General features: G+C 40.4%; 1 protein-coding gene across 2 annotated transcripts in view; it reads right to left on the minus strand.

The window, feature by feature from the left end:
• The window catches only part of SHANK2 (SH3 and multiple ankyrin repeat domains 2), a 363,557-nt gene that overhangs the window by 193,762 nt on the left and 150,830 nt on the right, over positions 1–18,965 (minus strand). The window lies entirely within an intron of this gene.

Here is an 18,965-nt window from a genome sequence, read left to right on the forward strand (position 1 = left end):
CTTGAGATTTCAATATACTAATGAAGTTAGCTAATTTGTGTAATACAAGATTTGACCTTCAAGAAGCCTTAGCTTAAATGCTCATCAAATGCATATAATAACAATTCAAAATATACTTTTGTTTCCGAGACATTGAAAAACCCATGAAGGAAGTAGGTTAATGAGCATTAGGTCATCTATTACATTCTTTGAAATGGTAGCTGAAAGTTAAACCATAAATCTGCCACTTAGTGCCAGGTTGCATCATCCAGAGCCTGCACCGGAAAAGGTTTTTCCAGGCTTAATCTGAAAGTTCTGGTTTAAAACACAAAACAACCGCTGTCCTCCCAAACACTTCCCAAAATGAGATTCCAGCAAAGATAAATGGTATTTTAAGCCTACCCATTTCAGTATCCAGGTAATCTGTTTGAGCTATCTGAAACACGAGGATTAAGGGAAAATCCTTGTCAGGGCTGAATCTTATTAGAAAGCCCAGATCCTCTTCCCTGTGTACAAGAGACTACCTGCGATACTGCTAGCAACTATTTTCTTTCTAGTCTACCATCATCTTGGCCAAAGAATGGACGGTAGTAGCCTATTGCACATAGGAGTCTGAGACACTAATAGTCTGCCTTATGTAAAGCAAATACGTTTCACTGAATTAACTCAAAGCAAATAGCGGTAGTACAAAGAGGTAAAAAAATACCTGTATGCAGCTTTCCATAAAACTTAATTGTCAGCCTAGTTGCTATGACTGTACGAAAACACAGTTTGCTGAGCTGGTGGTTAATCTTGCACCACTTTCAATGTATCTTGTGCACTGTGCAAGGCTGGAGTAAACGTGAGAACCAAAGGAGTACTGCTGGCAGAGTCCCTCGGAGCAGAACCCCAGAGCTGTGTAACACAGCAGGAACGACTCCGATTACTCTACCAGAAATCAGCTTTCTGTGTGTGGCTCTCCCATTCCCCTTGTTTATTCTTACCTCAAATATGCAGAACTGACTAGAATTTCAGCGAATGCAGGTGTCCCCCATTGCCCACTCCAAAGCCACACGATGGCGGCACAGGTAGGAGGAGACCTGGACACAAAGCCGCTGGCAGGAGAGAAGAGTACTCAGCCTAGCTTAGCCTCAAAAGGTGTTAGTCCCAGCCATTTACTGCATCCATTGGACAATGATGGCAGTGGATTCAATAGTAATGCAAATTGACCTGACCACTGAAGCAGGAAAACATCTTCCAGAGAGATACTTCCAGAGCAAAACCTCTTTATTTCCTCGCATCCTGTTGTCAAAGTAAGATGGTGCCATCACAAGACGGCAACCTGTTCTCACCTGCATGTATGTTGGCCTGAGGAACATCTGTCAGGACTATCACTCAATAGTCACATTAGCTAATCATCCCCATGAGCTTTCAGCATGCACACACTCGAGTGACATCACTTGCTTCTTTGTGTGTTTTATCATTTAATTACTTCTTTAAAATATTTGTTTCTTTGGTTCAGGATTCTGCAAAAATTCTGCAAAAAACATTCTGCATTTGCTCATCCACGTTACTGCCTCTGTAGATCACTTCTACAGTTGTTATCTTTGGATGCAGCATTGTGGATGCAACAACTTGGTGTGGAGCCATGGATGCAGCATTTGGCCTGATGATAAATGTCTTTCTCCCCAGAATTAACAACAATGTGCCCAGTTACCGCAAGCACCAGCTGCGCTGCCACTGGAGTCCCTTCCTCCTCACCTCCCCATCCGAGCTCCACTCACGCTTTTAGTCTGTACAAACAGGCTCAGCTGCTGCCAAAACCAGGACGAGGGCACATTTCTTCCCTTACTTCCTTGCTTCCTGCCCAGGTAGTCTTTGAAAGCTTCCTTTTGTTCAGACGTGGGCTTTGGAGAGGTGCCTCACTGCCAGACGAGGCCCACGACCACCAACCCCTCACACACCCCACCCACGCCGCACCACCACTCCGGCCTCCGCGTGACCGGCTGCACCTCCACTTCCCCCATTGCCCTCAGTCCCCTCTTGCTGAGCAGAAGCAATCCTCAGCCCACACATTCCTCAAGCCATTTTCATCCAACTACCCCTCCAGACACCCTGCCTGGGAAGAGGGAGGCCGGAGCAGGAGCCCCGTTTCCCGCCAGGCAGCCGCTGACAGGCCAACCTCCCCCTCATGCGCCTTCCCTCTGCCCAGGATGCCATGCCAAGGGACCCGTCAACCCTTTTACCGCCCTTCAGCTTTCCAGTTTATTCAAGGTCTAGACTGCATTCCCAAAAATCAGTTTCAACCCCAAACAGATCATAATTTAAAAAAAAAATAATCCACATCACACATGTAACTATTGAATATTGAATCTATGACTGTGAATAGTCACAGATGTGACTATTTCTTGTCTAAAAAATGAGTAAAACGTGGCAGAAGGTGAAGAGAAACTCTGCTTCTCCACATTCAGCTTTTGTGTGCTCATAAAGTGTGAACAAAACAGCTAGAAATGCCACAGCACAACCATTGCTTTTTAAAATGAAAAGTGTACCACGAATCAAAGAGTAAAAATATAAGGAAATATATCTACATGTACATTTACAATTACTTAATATTTGTAAGAACACAAATTCTGGATGCTTTTTCAAGTTTGTCTCTCATACATAACAATTTAAAATGTATCCATGCTTACAGTTGTACTTTAAAACACTGGGAGAATCCCAAAAGTATTTGTGCTTATTCACACTCTAACAAGTACTTCAATATTGTTTTCATATAGTACAGCCTACGCAATCGGATACTGTTTTTAAAGGAAAATGCTTAGTATTTTTTAATTCTAAGTGGATCTGGCCTTTACACTCTGCCTTATTTGTTGTCCCGATCAATCTAGAAGGATAATCAACTATCTGTTGATTCTTTACTTTTAAAAGATTCAGCGGCAAGAGGATTCTCACACTGGAGTCACTGGTTAAACAGTGACGTTTTAAAAAATTTTTAGTTTTTAGATTATTTTTTATAAGTATTAAATTTCAAGCAATATCCAAAAAGTAACTCCTTAGACACCATAAAACAGATATGGCAGCCACAAACCTGTGTCCTGTTATGATTTAAGAACCCAGCTATGCAAGACATCACGACTATTGCCAATGTTCATTTCCCAGCCAACTGGGACCAGAAACTAAATTAAATTCATACTGCAAAACAGCAATTTGTGATAGGTTAGAAATAGGCATGAGGCATATCTTCACCAGGGCTCCATTTTACAGAAAACAGTCAAGTTCAGTATGGTTTTAAAATATCACATATATGGTAAGTTTCTTACATAATTGATCAAATGAGCTTTGCAGAACTTTCTTAAACATTTGACTGGTGCTTTAAAGCCCATTAATTTAAGCACTTCCAGTTAACTTTCACATGTGACGTACAAGTTGCAACACCCTATAAAGTAAGTTTAGGACTTCAAGAAATTCTGAAGACTTACTTTTGAAGAATATTTACAATACATTTCAATCTTCTGACTCCATCTACATGGGGAAATCTCACTGAATCCCAAAATCCAGCAACTACAGCAGAGCTCGTATAAATGATTATAGTTCACCTTTAGGTTTAAGTATTTTATATTTTCAGAACTGAACCCTAAAACATCTATCAAAAGTAATCCTTAAAACCATCTTGTTAGAGGTGAAGCTTCTAATTAACTAATCAGTATTACCTGCACTTATTAGATAGCTAATAAGATATATGCTAATAAATTCAACTCCTGTTTAATGAGGAAATTTAGTAACATTAGATAGTTCTCTTCCCATACAAATAGAAGCACAACTAAGCACAAACTCAGTTTCAAGATTAATTAAACTTTAGACGCATGAGTCATTATTTTAGGAACAATTTACATGGAGTTTTACACAACACCTCAGATAAAGCCAATATATATCTATTTCACAGGTTAGTGCCACTACTAAATGTACGGTTAAGTACACACACAAAACAGAAGGGAAGCTGGAGGTAGTGGTGCACCGAAATACATAGAACTAACAGCACTTGCAACCACGTCAGCTATTTTGCTTCCCAGGTGTACATTTTTCCCTAGTTATCAGTCTCATAAACACTTCCCACCCCAAGCTACTTCGAGTCATTAAGCCCTTGTGTCAAGGTCTGGGACTGTGTCTACATGTAATACTAAGTGTCTGTACTTCTTAACAGTATCGCAATATGTTTTGGGGGAGTGGGGACCTGAGGACATCCATTCCTAAGAATAGCATGTTCTATACTGCAGCATAGAAGGCATCCTCGGGAGATGAGATGTGATGCAGAGAGAAAATGAGCACCAGGCTGCTCAGCAGGAATAGCATTTTCCCATTCTGTTAGACTACCTGATAGGCACAAATTAGAAAAGACAAAAACTGGGGATTACCTACTTTTAATTGCAGAGCAAGAAGGCATTATCCTTCTGACACTCATTTCCACCATCCTGTTTTTCTATAGCCTCTGCCATTGTTCCCATCATACAAGATATTTGCAGGAAGACAAAAACCTTCCTCTTTCATCTGCCCACCTGCTACCCAGAAAACAGCTAATATCTCACCACGTCAGCAGCACACACCATGAAAACTGCATTCAGTTATGATGGAAGAACTAAACCAAACGCATAAGAATAATATAAAGATTTTAAATGTTCATAGGAAAACAAACTGCACCCTTGAAACTTGTTTTCTAAAAATGAAGCAAGAATGAGAGAACAACAAAAAAAGTTCACCTGATTTACCTGTTTTCCTAACTAATTAGCAATTCGGAATTTCAATTCCCTTGAAATTGCCTTGCAGTGCACACCTCAAATAAAGCATGCCCTGTCAAAACTCCTCCCAGTAACTTGGCTTTGGGTACTGCTGCATTTCTAGATGTCTCACCTTATTTTCCTATTTGAGTAAGCAAATAAGAATAGGATAGAACCCACAGCAAGAATATGTGGTGTTGTGTCCTCTTACCTGTAATGATGATGGCTGGATGTTTGGTAACTAGTTAAAAATGGGTGAATAATTATAAAAACTTAGGTGTGTCATGTCAGAGGATAAGCGCCGCTTGTGAACTAGTTAAAGGATGGGAGCAAAGAAGGGGTCTCTGTTCTCTACTGTTTTCCTGAGAAAACAGAAAAGCTCAGAAGAAGAAACAGAAGAAAGCTGAGCGGTGTGGCAATCACAGGAACAGGCGGAGGAAGGCCCAGAACTGCCCCAGAGCTACAGAAGCCTTGATCATTAAAAAAACCAAAATTAATCTTTATCTCACAGCCCTATATTGTTGAACAGAAATGTCTGAAGATACAGAATTTTAAGTCTTAATTTAAAAGTTAAGTCTTAATTTAAAATTAAGGCTAGATATTGAGATGCTATCACCAAAGAACTACAGCAAACACTGCAAGTCTCTTTTCCAGCCAAGAGTTCTTTATCTGAAGACTCACTGTTTCACCTTTTTAGCCAGATTTTCCTTCTGTCTGTGAGCATTATTTTATCAGCAGCTAACAGCCAACATCTAGGATCACAACAGTACTTACCAGCAAACAGAAGAATTTGAAGGATTACATTTCTATTCCAGTTTTGCCTTGTACCCCTCCTCTGATTGTATTTAAGCTTTTCTTCCTGCAGCACTAATCAGTGGGCTTATCTAGAATTTGCCCTTCTGTTTTCTGGGGCAAGCACTTAGCAAAAATCACCGTTCTTTCTATTACGTTTTAAATATCCTCTGATTCCTAAAAATAAATAAATCCTGGAATTGTTTTTCCTTGCAGTCTTTTGAGGGCTGCATGTAACTGTATCCTGTCTTCGGATGATAAAATTTTAGCAATACAGATTTGTGAATTTTGTGAAAGTGCCTTGGACAACTCCTGTATGTATCTACACATTTCCTCTCAACCAGAGGCCTTCTGAAAGTCTTCAAAGTCTTATATGAGACCAAGCCTATGAGGTTTTATCCTGGCAAAAGAAAGGAAAACTATAATCCATCGGGATTAACCATCAGGAATATAACTGTCTCTTTTCTTTTTGAAGTGTTGACTAAAAAATGCTAATATAACATTAAACAATACTTTTCTAACTTATCTGAGAGACAAAACATTTAGAATGGAAAGAGTAGCTGCAATTCAAAAAGGTTTTCTTTAGAAATCTTTTATCGTGGAGTTTAATTTTGATGGCAAATAAATAACATCACGAAGATTCCCTTCCTTCCTCCTGCTTCCTCATTTTGATTTGGTAAATTTGAATAGCAAAGCATTGGCTTGCATCCCTAAATGTATGGGGTGAGCTACATGTCTGAAGCACACAGACGTACCAAAAGCGTAGAAAGGTATCTGACGGTGACAAGTGTAGGTGGAAGTGTTAATACTACAGAAATTTATATCATTAGGTGATATGAATCTTTCTCCGCCGCAGCTTTGCTGTCCACGTTCAAGCAGGTAAACTGCATTCACACAACAGCATCATGGAAAGGATTAATTGCGTTTAAGTGCCTTATAATTTCCACCAGCTTATTACTGCACAGTAGAGGGTGCTTGCTAGCTCCCGCTCTTCGATAATTGCTGTGATATTGGACAGCTGACTCAGTCTGTAGTTCTATGCAGTGTCAACTGATGGGACTCCTGTCCCTTCAATTAATCATTGATCATTTTTCCAAGTGAGTCTGATTACAGGACAGCCTTAAAAACTAACAAACAACTAACTTTTTTTCTTTTTTTTAAAGCACTATGTTTCTCCCTTTCAGCCCAAACCGCAGCCACACAAAGCTTTGTGCCAGAGCAACTGTGGAGCAGAAATAGGGAGTAGAAAAATATCTGTAACTGACGAAGCAAATACTGTTGCGCAAAATTTGCACCCAAAAAGGATGTGATGATGCAGACAACATTGTACGAGATGGAGATACTACTATAAACTTAGTTCACTTAGCAACTGATGAAGTGATAGGTCTCTGTCTTTTACATAGCCCTGTAAGAGCATCTGTAAGCATGCCTGCGCTAATTTTAACTTAATTTAAAACTTTACAGAAATGTTGGGTTATTCTTGTGCTTAGGAACTTTCCAACTGACAACTTCCAAAGCGCAGATGTGCTAAGAGCATGAAGCCCCTTCCTTTCCCTCCCCTCCTGCAGATATACTTTGGCAAAGACAGACTCATGGCATGGATAATTTTTCAACACATCTTCCTCCTTTCCACTGCCAAGATTTTTGCAGGCCCTGCCTGTTATCAATGTTGCTGGCATCTGACTGGATTGTTTTTTGCCAATCCAGTTTTGTTTTGACCGTGCATAGCTTTCATAGCGCGTATAAGCACTTCCAGCACAGTCTAAAACCCCAATACTCTCACTCTTTCATTATAACGTGGCTGCAGAGACTCATACTCGTCACCTAACTTCAGTTTGCCATCTCCTGCAGTGTAGTACTGCACACAAACGCGTCCAGCTGAGAATAAGTACTTTTCTTAACTGATATGATCCAACATTTTAACTATTTGGCCAAAAATTAACGTTACAGCTTCCAGAGGTTTCTTGTAACCTATACGCCATGAATTGTAATTTTTTAAATGTAAGGAATTTTTAGATAAATGAGACAAGGATACATTGTATTTCATTTCCTTAAACTACTAATATGTTGTACAGGGAATTCAATATAATTCCTTTTATTAATTCCAGGAGAGCAGCCAAAATATGTAACTATTTTAAACATCTCTCTGGATAAGATTAAACTAGTGCTCAATACGTGTACAACACATCTATAAGCATGAAATAAAGACTCTATAGCTTCCTGTGATTTCTGCATGACCATAGTTGAACTTTTGGCTACAAAAAAGCCCCCACGCAATACACTGAAGTCCTTCTTGCTTGTAAGTCATCCAGAAAATTATCTTGACTTTTGCAGCCTTTTTGGTATTTGTAAATTTTAGTGTGAGCTGAGGGTTAAGAAAGTCACTGGGCACCCTCCACTTCAGATCAGAAAGCAGAACCAAATTTTCAAACTCAGTTCCAAATACAAAGATGCTTTTATAAATTATGTAGCCAAGCTCCATTACCATTTAAAATTCAATACATTTTCTGAGTTCAGAATTAGAAACATTTACTCAGGTTTGTCTGTTTTACCTGAAAACAAATAACCTATTTCTGACTTGAAAAATAAGGCTATCAGTACCGATGTGTTCTTTCACTTAGCTAAATAAATCCACTCTGGGATATTGGTTGTCTGAGTATGCGCAGCCCTGGCACAGCAAGTTTCAAAGCCCAACACTGGAGGCACAACCCCTAAAACCATTGCCACCGAAAATCTGCTGCAACAATGCTGAGCAATCCCTCTGACTCTGACACAACGAACAGGGGCAGATATCTGAGAACAAGACATCTGGAGTCCGAAAGCAACAGAAATGGGGGGGGGGAGGAGAGCATGTGAAGTCCCTAACAGAAAAACCTCTCTGCAAGCTCTGTGACCATACTGAAGGCTGCCTGAGATACTGGTCAGGTCTGGGGATTCCTACCTAGAGCTGATTGATCCCAAGATTAAATGTTGGAGAGAAAATTATCATCAGTTGAATCATAGAATGGTTTGGGTTGGAAGGGACCTTTACAGCCCATCCAGTCCAACCCCCCGCGGTGAGCAGGGACATCTTCAACCACACCAGGTTGCTCAGAGCCCCGTCCAGCCTGACCTGGAATGTTTCCAGGGACGGGGCATCGACCACCTCTCTGGGCAACCTGGGCCAGCGCTTCACCACCCTCATCATAAAACATTTCTTCCTTACATCTAGTCTGAATCTACCCTCTTTTAGTTTAAAATCATTACCCCTTGTCCTATCGCAGAAGGCCCTGCTAAAAAGTTTGTCCTCATCTTTCTTGCAAGCCCCCTTTAAGCACTGAAAGGCCGCAATAAGGTCTCCCTGCAGCCTTCTCTTCCCCAGGCTGAACAACCCCAGCTCTCCCAGCCTGGCCTCACAGGAGAGGTGCTTCAGCCCTCTGGACCCGCTCCAACAGGTCGATGTCCCTCCTGTGCTGAGGGCCCCAGAGCTGGACGCAGCGCTGTGGGGGGCTCTCACCAGAGCGGAGCAGAGGGGCAGAATCCCCTCCCTCACCCTGCTGGGGATGCAGCCCAGGGGACGGTTGGCCTTCTGGGCTGTGAGCGCACATTGTCGCCTCACGTCCAGCTTTTCATCCACCAGCATCCCCAAATCCTTCTCCGCAGGGCTGTTCTCAATCCCTTCATTCCCCAGCCTGTATTGATACCAGGGGGTTGCCCTGACCCCCTTGCAGGACCTTGCACTTGGCCTTGTTGAACCTCATGAGGTTCACATGGACCCACTTCTCAATCTTGTCCAGGTCCCTCTGGACGGCATCCCGTCCCTCGGTATGTCAACTGCACCACTCAGCTTGGCATTGTCTGTGAACTTACAGAGGGTGCACTCGGTCCCACTATGTCATTGATGAAGAGATTAAACAGTACTGATACCAATATGGACCCCTGAAGGACACCACTCATCACCGATCTCCATCCGGACATTGAGCCATTGACCACTACTCTGTGGATGCAACCATTGAACCAATTCCTCATCCACCGAACAGTCCATCCATCAAATCCGTATCTCTCCAACTTAGGGAGAAGGATGTTGTGGGACACCTTACAGATGTCCAGACAGACAACACCCATAGCTTTTCCCTTGCCCACTGATGTAGTCACTGCATTATGGTGTAAGTTGAAGAAATTACGGTTTAAAACAGCTACCTCACCAGCCTGGGTTAACAGTTCACAAGGCAAGGTGAGACCCCAGCGTTTCCCTTTGATACCAGTCCAGTAACAACGTTAGCAGAGCTTTCTAGCAAGGCAGGTATTCCACTTAGATGGTTTGCACTACAGAATAAAATCGGCAAGTGGTATGTAATGTAGTAGCTGATTGGGCTTTTTAATGAATCAGAAAAACATGCTTGTTTTCATGCTGCTTCCACTGTGATCAGTTACCGTCATCAAGTAGCATATTGTAAAGCCATTTTCTCACCATCAGGCATTGGCAGATCTTTTAGCAAGCTGGAAAAGGCCCTTTCTGTTCTCTTTTGTTGCAGGCAGGTATGGAAGCAAGAAGCAGTGATGTAATTTAAGATCAGAATATGGATTATCTAACAGCTGATGCTATTTAGGTATCATCTTCCTGATCACCTCCAGCACTGCCATTACTATAAGTAGATACTCTTATCATCTTCCTTAAATTAATACAAATTTGATCTCAAATAACTGGGGAGCGTTTCAAAGAGTTTTCAGCCTCTGTTGTCGAGTCTTTTATCTGAGCCATTAAAAATAAGAGGGGAAAAAACCCAAATGTGTCATTTAGTACAGGAGAATACAGAAGAAAATGATGACTGATTTCAGAATAGGCATAGATCTAAGACTTGCCCAGCTTTATGTCAGCCATTTTAAGTAAATGGTTTTAAAAAGCATTAGGCTGTGTTAAATGAAATGAGTTAAATGAAATATGGCACTTCATTTAAGCCTGATATATAACCAGAATGATTTTAACAGATGTTGTATTCTGATATAAATAATATTTGCACAGGTACATCAGAAAATCCTGATTAAACAGAATTTCAGGGAAAAAAAATGATATAAAATAAAAATAAAAGCTAAAACCCATTGGTACTATAAGATAAGACACTTATAGAAAGAGCAGAGATCAAGTGTATTTGATCATAGGAGCATAAGATATTAGGAAGTACCTCTAACCCAGAAAAAAAGAACTATTAGTACAGGGAAGAGATGCAACTATCAAAATACATATTCTTTTTGGAATTTCAAATGCTTCAAAATTCCAGACGGGGAAAGCAAAGGATTTTTGCCTGCTAGCAATCACTGAGATATGTCAAACTGGTTAAAGCTCAAATAACTCAAATAACTTGATCCCAGACTTTAATAGGTGGCAAAAAAAATGTGTTATATGTGTAGTTTCCACAAAAGCAAGTAGGAATCAAAAAATTAAGTATTATTTCAAGTTTGTTAGCTCATTGCATAACAGGGCTGCTCAAATTCTGCCACAGGCTGAAGGATCCTCTTTTAAACCAATAATTGTCCTTAAATTCCTCAGAAGGCTGGATGGCTTTGTAAGTCATTCACTTCATACCTTTACCATTTTCACGCTTCCAAGGTAATTTGTAATATTCGACATTTTTGTATCCATATATGCTCTCAGGCTTTAAAAGTTGCTTCTTATTGTTAGATGGACTGTGATTTTGAACAGAAAATGTGATCACGTCACTGGAAGTAAAAGGAAGACGCTATAATGGTAACTCCATTCTTTTTGAGACACTTCTCAGAGTCTGCACTTTTATCCTGTATGGTTTGATAAGCACCTTTTTGAGGATGAAACGCAGAAAGAATTAGAAAAGGAAAAAAATCTACACTTACATGTCCGATTTCACACATCAGCAGTTCCAGATGCATTTGAAATGTTGAGTTGCCTAACATGTAAGTTTGGTTTTATGTTGTTGTGCAATTTATTTTTAGCCTGTTTCAATGCTTTAGAGAATCGCGTTGCTCCTTTTCAGCTGATTAGAGTTATTCCTAAGTGGCTCTTAGCAACCATGAAAATCAGAGTGAAAGGGACAAAACCCATGTCAGCTGAGGAGCCAAGACAGTAAAATATTATGAATTCAAAATAACATATTCAGAGATAAAGATGCAGACGGGCTTACGTCCTTTACAAGTTTTAGACCTAGGCTTGTATTTTATTTCTTTTGAATTATTTTTTTCAGGTTTTTGCTTTATGTTGTTCTCAAAAACTGGATAAATTATGATTATGGAAAACTTTATTTTACTCTTTCTTGAAACCAAACTTATATCATCAGCAAAGGAAAACCACTGTAATTTGAGAGAGAGAAGCTGACCGGCAACCTTAGTTGGCAGACTCGGTCTTCCAAAGCATTTCTGACAAATACTACCATTTCAGCAAGAAACATCTATTGCATCTTGCGTAGAAGACCAAGACTGAAAGAATGGCACCCTTGGTCAGAGAGAACACACATCACCAGGTTGTGTGGGAAGCAGATGACTCCATCCCATAGCTCGCTTGCAGACAAAAACAGCTCTCAAGTTACCTCTGCTTCCAAACCAGCATTATTACTGAGCGATGATTCATTTAGGAGTCTTTTCCCAAACTGCTGTTAATCATTACTGAGAACACAAACGCTTTGCCCAGCGAAGCTAAAGTGCAGAAACTTGCTGAGGTTCATTCTTTAAATTTCCATTACTTGAGAGAAAACATGGAGTTGCCTTACATCCTCAGCTACAGAGAGTTGTCAGAACTAGCTGAATATTACTGCACCGAGCTCCTCTGTGTGCTGGGTTTTGTGGCCTGGCTTGCCAGTACCTTAGATCTAATTCTTTGCGTTGAGTTTTTTCTTCCAGTATAAAGTATTTTTCCCACTGTTTGATGGAAGAGAACGCAGTTTATGCAAAAATATGGTATATAACATATTCCTGGTCCTTCTAAGCCCATAAAACAGAACACGGTGTCTTTGTGGATGATCACTGTGCTGAGTTTTGTCATCTATTCACGTCTTTTTAAATTACAAATTTGTACATGGGAAACATAGTTTTGTGGCATAAAATCACTTACCAAAAGATGAAACTTTTCAGAATCATGTGAGCCAGGTGGTTTGTTGTGCAAAATATAGAAGCGAGGCAGAAAAGAGTATTTCAGAGGTCAGAGCTTCAGACGGTGTCCTTTCAAGGCAGGGGAACTCACTGAATAGTGTTTGACCTGTCAGTCTGAGCTCTGGGACCAACTTCAACACACCCATCTGTCTGACTGCATGTCTCACATTTTAGACCCTGTCTGGGATTACAAAGATGTAATATTAATCTCTTGAGCTCTCTATCCATTTTCAAATGGCTGAATTTGTACCCACATCATACCACTTTCTGCAATGACAAGCCCACTTACATGTGAGGCAATCTGGCACTTCAATTTTTTCTTTTAATTTGGTTTATATTCTCTGTGTCATGCTAAGTCCAGCCACTGCCTGCACTGGAGGGTCGGAACACGTGTCCAAGATATCAGACTTCATTGCTCTTCATGCAACCGACATGAGAATGTTTGTGATTAAATTTCCTATCAAAAATGTCTTTCTCTTCATATATACACAAATTATTTCCAGACTGCCCCCATTTAGCCCTTCCAGCTTCAGTAATGTTTTGCCCTTAACTTCTGCTGTTCAAGCCAAACAGTTTAAGCTGCACGGTAATTTTGTCACAGATACACGGGTACCTTCTATTCGAGGTGAAATCATGTGGAAGGAGCATTTACCAGAACTTATTATCAAAAACCTCAAGGGGCTCACCTGGTCAGATAGCATCTCTTGTTTGCAGGCTCTTCTGTCTTGTTGAAACCCTCTTCCTTCCAGCAGTTTTCAAAGTTATTTAGTTTATAGAATTTTTCAAACTTCTAATAATATGGAAAATGTTTCCATCTACTCTTTCAGTTCTCTTTCTAGCTAAATAACTACCCAGAACTGCTCCTAACAAAACAGGAAAGAGTTGTTTAAACAAGATGCTAATTTGGAACATTTATAAAAGGTGGGTAATGAAGGAAAGAGGCTGGATGAAAAGATTTTTTTGCTTTGTTTTTTTTTTTTTTTCTTCCAGTGCTGACCTTTACATGCATAACTATATGCAGTTAGGAAGAGCTTTTACAGCTGATTATGTTCTGGCTATCTATTATGTCCAAACAGCAAATTTGGTAAACCAAGACTCCCGTCCTCCTTCTAGAAAGACCAGAGCTACAACTTACAAATTCCAGTTTTACATGAGCTCAGGAACTAATATCTGGATGCAAACTGAGCAAAGCCTCAGAAGAGACTTTAAACACATCTTAAACTGTCTAAATGTAGCCCCTGACCGCCAAAATCAGGTGACCCGTAACTGACAGGAAGGAGAGGGGGGATGGCTTTATCCAAGTGCTCCAGGCCCAGCGTAGCCAGCTGAGGGACAGGCCTGTTCCACAGCAAGTGTGCCATTGGGGACCTTGGCCACACGTGCAAGCTGTGCTCTGCTGGATGTCACCCTGGGATGGGTGCATGTTTCTTCCTTTTCTATTCAGGAAAGGAATCCATGGATGTGAACACGTGCTCCATCACGTCCTCTGGGCTTGATAGTTTGGGGACGGTGCACTCACACACACAGACCAAATTTCTGTGGTACGCTTTAGTGTTCATCTGCCTCAGAGAATACACCCAGTAATGACACTCTTTGCCATATACCTACCACATCACTACCTTCAGATGGTTAAAAATGCAGAAAAAAAAGAATGTCAAAATTTCATTTGCTGGCACCCGTCCTTCTCATGAAAGGTTAAACAGGACATGTTTGAAATTAACTGTAAGCTATGTAAGAGCATAAGCTGGGGAAATTCAGGTTTTTAGAGCTTCAGGCAGCCTACATATGTCCATACAGGACACAGTCAAGGGTGCAACTTGTGCTCTGGCGTGTAACCATCCATCCTGTTTCACTGTTAGCAGATCCCTGGAACAACTTCCCCTTCTGCCACCTATTATTCTTCCAAGCAGACTCCAGATATATTTCAGCAGACAAAACATGTTGCTGACTGTTCTGAAAGGCAGCATGGAGAAAGCAACCTTTATGTTGCAGGCAAGGGGAAGAAAACTTTCAGATCCAGTACATGCCAAGCCACTTGTCCACAGAGGACGGAACAGCTACCAGCTACTGTTCAGATGTAGCTCCTCAAATCACAGCAAGGCAACTTCCCTTTTTGCAAGAAGGCAAATCAATTTTCTAGCAGCCTGGCTGGCTAGATCGGCTGGGAAGCGGTTGTGCTGATTATAAAAAGGGATGGTGGAAATGAGGAACAAATCCGTTTTTATTGAATGCACAAGGTGTTAAAAACTAAGAATGTGGAACAAAGAAAATTCTGTACTGCAGGTGCAGCTGTGTGTGTAGCAAAGTATTCCTTTTATTAGCACAGCTTTGACTTGTTTGGTCTGAAATCTAGAGGGGATGTTGGATAAGAAATGCTGCTATTTCTGCTTATAACATCGATGTATGATTACATAGGTGAAGAGAAATGGGCAAGGAACTATACTATACCGGATAACCTGTCATCATATTTTCAAGTTGCTGGAAACTCCAGAAGGAGTAAGATATACCGAACGTTTAAGTAAGGACATTTTGAGAGAGAAATCCTGGCTTAGATGCTAGGTAGCGTCTGCTCAGAGCACCAGTGACACTAGAGGTCAGCATGGCCGCATCTACATTAGCATTTTAATCCGGGCCAGGAAAGTGCTTTGTAAGTGCTGCCTACTCTGCTGCGACCCACAGGTCTGAGCAGACCTCAGAGTTTGCAGATTGGCTTCTTTCATGGAGAAATGAGCTCTTGAATAACTGATAACGGTCACTCAAGCCACATGCCCGGATTAGATCTAGTCTGAAATGAACTCCCAGGACTCGTATGGCAACTACAATTACTATATAAGGTGTACCCCAAAGCCACAGGATAGAAAAATGCATTGAGGGTGCTGCTGAATGTAAAATCAGCCTAAAGAGGATATTAAAGATGAGCATGGAACCCAAGGAAAGGTGCACCAAGGAGGCCAAGGGTTGAAAGACAGAGAATTCCTAAAAGACGTGCTGAGTCTGCCTTCATTTCAGTATCATTTGTAAAATCTAAGAGTTCTTCAGGCACACCAGTAGAGAGAAAGAAGTAATAAACAGTAAAGACAAAATGTAATTAAGGATAACTTCTCGAAACAAAACGAATATTTCACCTCGGTTACGAGCAATCAGATAATCTGTATCTCCGAATTCTGAAGGACATTGAGTATAAAATCACAAGTCTAATAGAACACATTTTTGTAGCAAATCTCTCAAGTCTGAGTAATACCCTATGATGGAAGAAAAGCAAATGGAAATATCTAAACTTAAGTAGGAGGAGGAAAACTCTGTCTTCCATTGGTGGGGCAGTTGATTTTATGGATGACATTCTTCTGTACTTCATTTACCATTGGAAGGTGTTAGGAAGGAATTCTTATTATTTTAAGAAGGATAATGAATTTTAAGGGGTGAATAAACCAGCAAAATGGAAAGCCTTGCTTTTTTTATAGGTAGAAAAATTAAACAAATCTATGTCACACGGTATATTCTCAGTGGATGCAAACCACTGCTGCCAGAGCACCAAGACGACCTGTGATTCTCTGCTGCACTTAGCTAATAAATCCTGTTAAGATGTCTGTTAACCCAGGGTAGTGCCTCACATTCGCACAGATTTCAGTGAACTTGTATTTTATACAAATCAAGCTTCTCCTGCACTGAAGACTCTTCAATCTACCCAGAACAATTTAGCAAAAAAACCCCACAGTATATTTTCAAGATAAATTTAAGAATGGGATTGATTTGTTACTGAATAACATAGGAAAACTGTCAATGTAGAAGGAAGAAAAATGTAACATTTGTATTCTGTGTTTGTACAGGGAAAAAGCAAGAGGATGTATCAGTCTCATCCAAAGGAATACTCTGACTCTAAGAATCATTCTGGAGAACATTAAAAACTGGCTACTAAGGCGACACCTTTTAAAATGAGATGGTACCAAGGTTTTGTGTCTAAGGATTTTTTAAAAGCAGGCAAAAGAACTTAGCAGACCACCGTTAATGATTTTCTTTGTCGTTATTCTTTTTTCATTAGATCTTGAAATGTCAAGGAAACTGCTTAAGACTGAAGGGCAGCGGGTCCTGTGCCAGTGCTATAAAGGGCAAATGAGACAACCTGGGTAATTAAAAGCCTGTGAGCCTGGCATCAATCCTAGCAAAATAAAGGAATAATTCCTACAAGTCTCAATTAATGAAGGATTTCAGAAGGGATATAGAATCAATGCCAGTCAACAGGATATTTTTTTGGAAAACAGAACTTGCCAAGCTAGCGTGATATCTTTGAAGAGATCACAGGAACCAGGTGTGGTTCTGTACTGCCTCCTTCCACCGAGCAGTCTGGATGGCAGTGAAGTTCCCTGAAAATCGAACTTGTCTTAGAAGTGAGATTGTACATCAGCATGACATGAAATACCTGCCCGCCAGTTTTACTGGGCACGTAGTGTTTAATTGTGCTTTGTTTTTTCCAGGAACCATTTCTCTTTCTTTCATTCATGCCATGCAAATGACAAGCTACCATTAAACGCAATTATTCAAACTTAACGGCAAAGGGAAGCTGTTTGAAGAAACGTTCCTGAACCTCATTTATAGGAAAGAAGTGTTACTGTGGTGCTGGGCTGAAAAAAGCTGAGTTTGAGATTCATTTCCTACACGTTAAGATGATCTACTTTCTAAATCATTATCCTAAGAAGTTCTGCTGCTTTGCAAAGTCCATGATGCAAATACTTGCAACCCGCACAAGTTTGTGATGTTTCTCAGGTGATGTTCTTTCAGCGATCCCCGTAGACCTAATTTAATTTCTAATCATTTCACCATGCTTAACACATTTTTCTAAATTACTTTTGCATTTGTACTCAGAGGGAGTACTGGCTGATTTTTACTTACAAAGATCTCCCCTTGCTTTTCCATTGTTTCCCACGCAAAGGGAGTGAAGCTAACTGCACAGAGCAATTCAGTGACCAGCTGCTTTCAGGCCATACCATATTTCAATAATAACATGGCACATACTGTGGATTTCATATATTTCGTACTCATACCTCCAACCTCTGTCACATCACACAGAGATGCACTGCACCCCATCTGTGCCTTCTGGGTGCAGGGCATTTTTCAAGACAGCCCAGCAAAATATGTGGGTGAACAAGTTCGAAGGTATAGAAAATGCGCCCATTTTGCGCTTATTTAATTATATTTTCATCTTTTTTTTGGAGTAGAAGAATGGTATATTTAAAGTCTTTAGCTATGTTGACATTATTATTAACACGATACTATAAGGAAACAGGAAAACAATCAGAAAGACGATTGTATGCAATAGGTATAAATGAGAGCAAATGCTCTGGTTTTGGCAGACACATGGCATAAGTTTTCACAATTTCATGTCAGAAAATTTGTAAGATGTTTCTGTTGATATTTTTTTAACACTTCCAGCTTTGGTAACCCTTTTGCTGTTCTTGTGACAATTTCTTTCTTAATTTTCATTTTCCTTTGAATGATCAAAGAAACTTTTTCTCAGAAACAATCTTGTCATATATTAAAGCAATCCTGACAAATACTGAATTTACTTCCTCAGCATTTCCTGAAAAAATCTTGAAGGATTTGTGACAAACAGCTTTCGTTACCTTCTCTCCCAAACCACTGAATACATCTAAAGAAGTTGCAACACACTTTTCTTATTTTAGAACTTCACTTAACGCCCCTCCCAGAATCTTCGTAAGATTTGGAGACAAAGGCACAGCTCAGATTTAATGCAGAGTTGCCGTGATAGACTGAAGAAAGGTATTAGTGACAACTTACTTACTTACAGAGACTACACCTGTCTGAAGTCTTTAAATCAAGTGACCACAAGGCTTTATTGAAGGATCTTCAGAGCAGTTCACAGGTTGCTCTTCACCAGCTCATGTTCCACACTGACCCAATTTATTCATCTTCCATAAAGCTCCCAACAAATGAAATCGCACTAGAATTGCAACTTGTTATTCTTTTTTTACACCTAGTACTCAAGAACTGCACTGCTCCTACATTTGCCGATTCCAACCCCAATCCTCCTCTTGTTTAATATCCCTCCATCTTCAAATTTTGATCTGATCTTAAGCCCTTTGAAGAGCTACACAACTATTCTCTCTCTATTCTCAGAGCCTAAATCCATTCTCCCCAAATATTAGATCTGGTGTTGTCTCCGTCTCTTCTTCTCACTCAAAAGGGAAGCATAACCTTTTCATACAGTGTTTAGTTATCTCGAGCAGCGTCCCTGATGCCTCATTCCCTCATTCTTTTAGAGTTTTCATATTACAAAAGCCTCCTTTTTGCTGCCTCTCCCGCTAATCCCTTAAACTCTATTTCATCTTA

This window comes from Phalacrocorax aristotelis, chromosome 5 (assembly GCF_949628215.1).
Source record: "Phalacrocorax aristotelis chromosome 5, bGulAri2.1, whole genome shotgun sequence".
NCBI classification, from domain to species: Eukaryota; Metazoa; Chordata; class Aves; order Suliformes; family Phalacrocoracidae; genus Phalacrocorax; species Phalacrocorax aristotelis.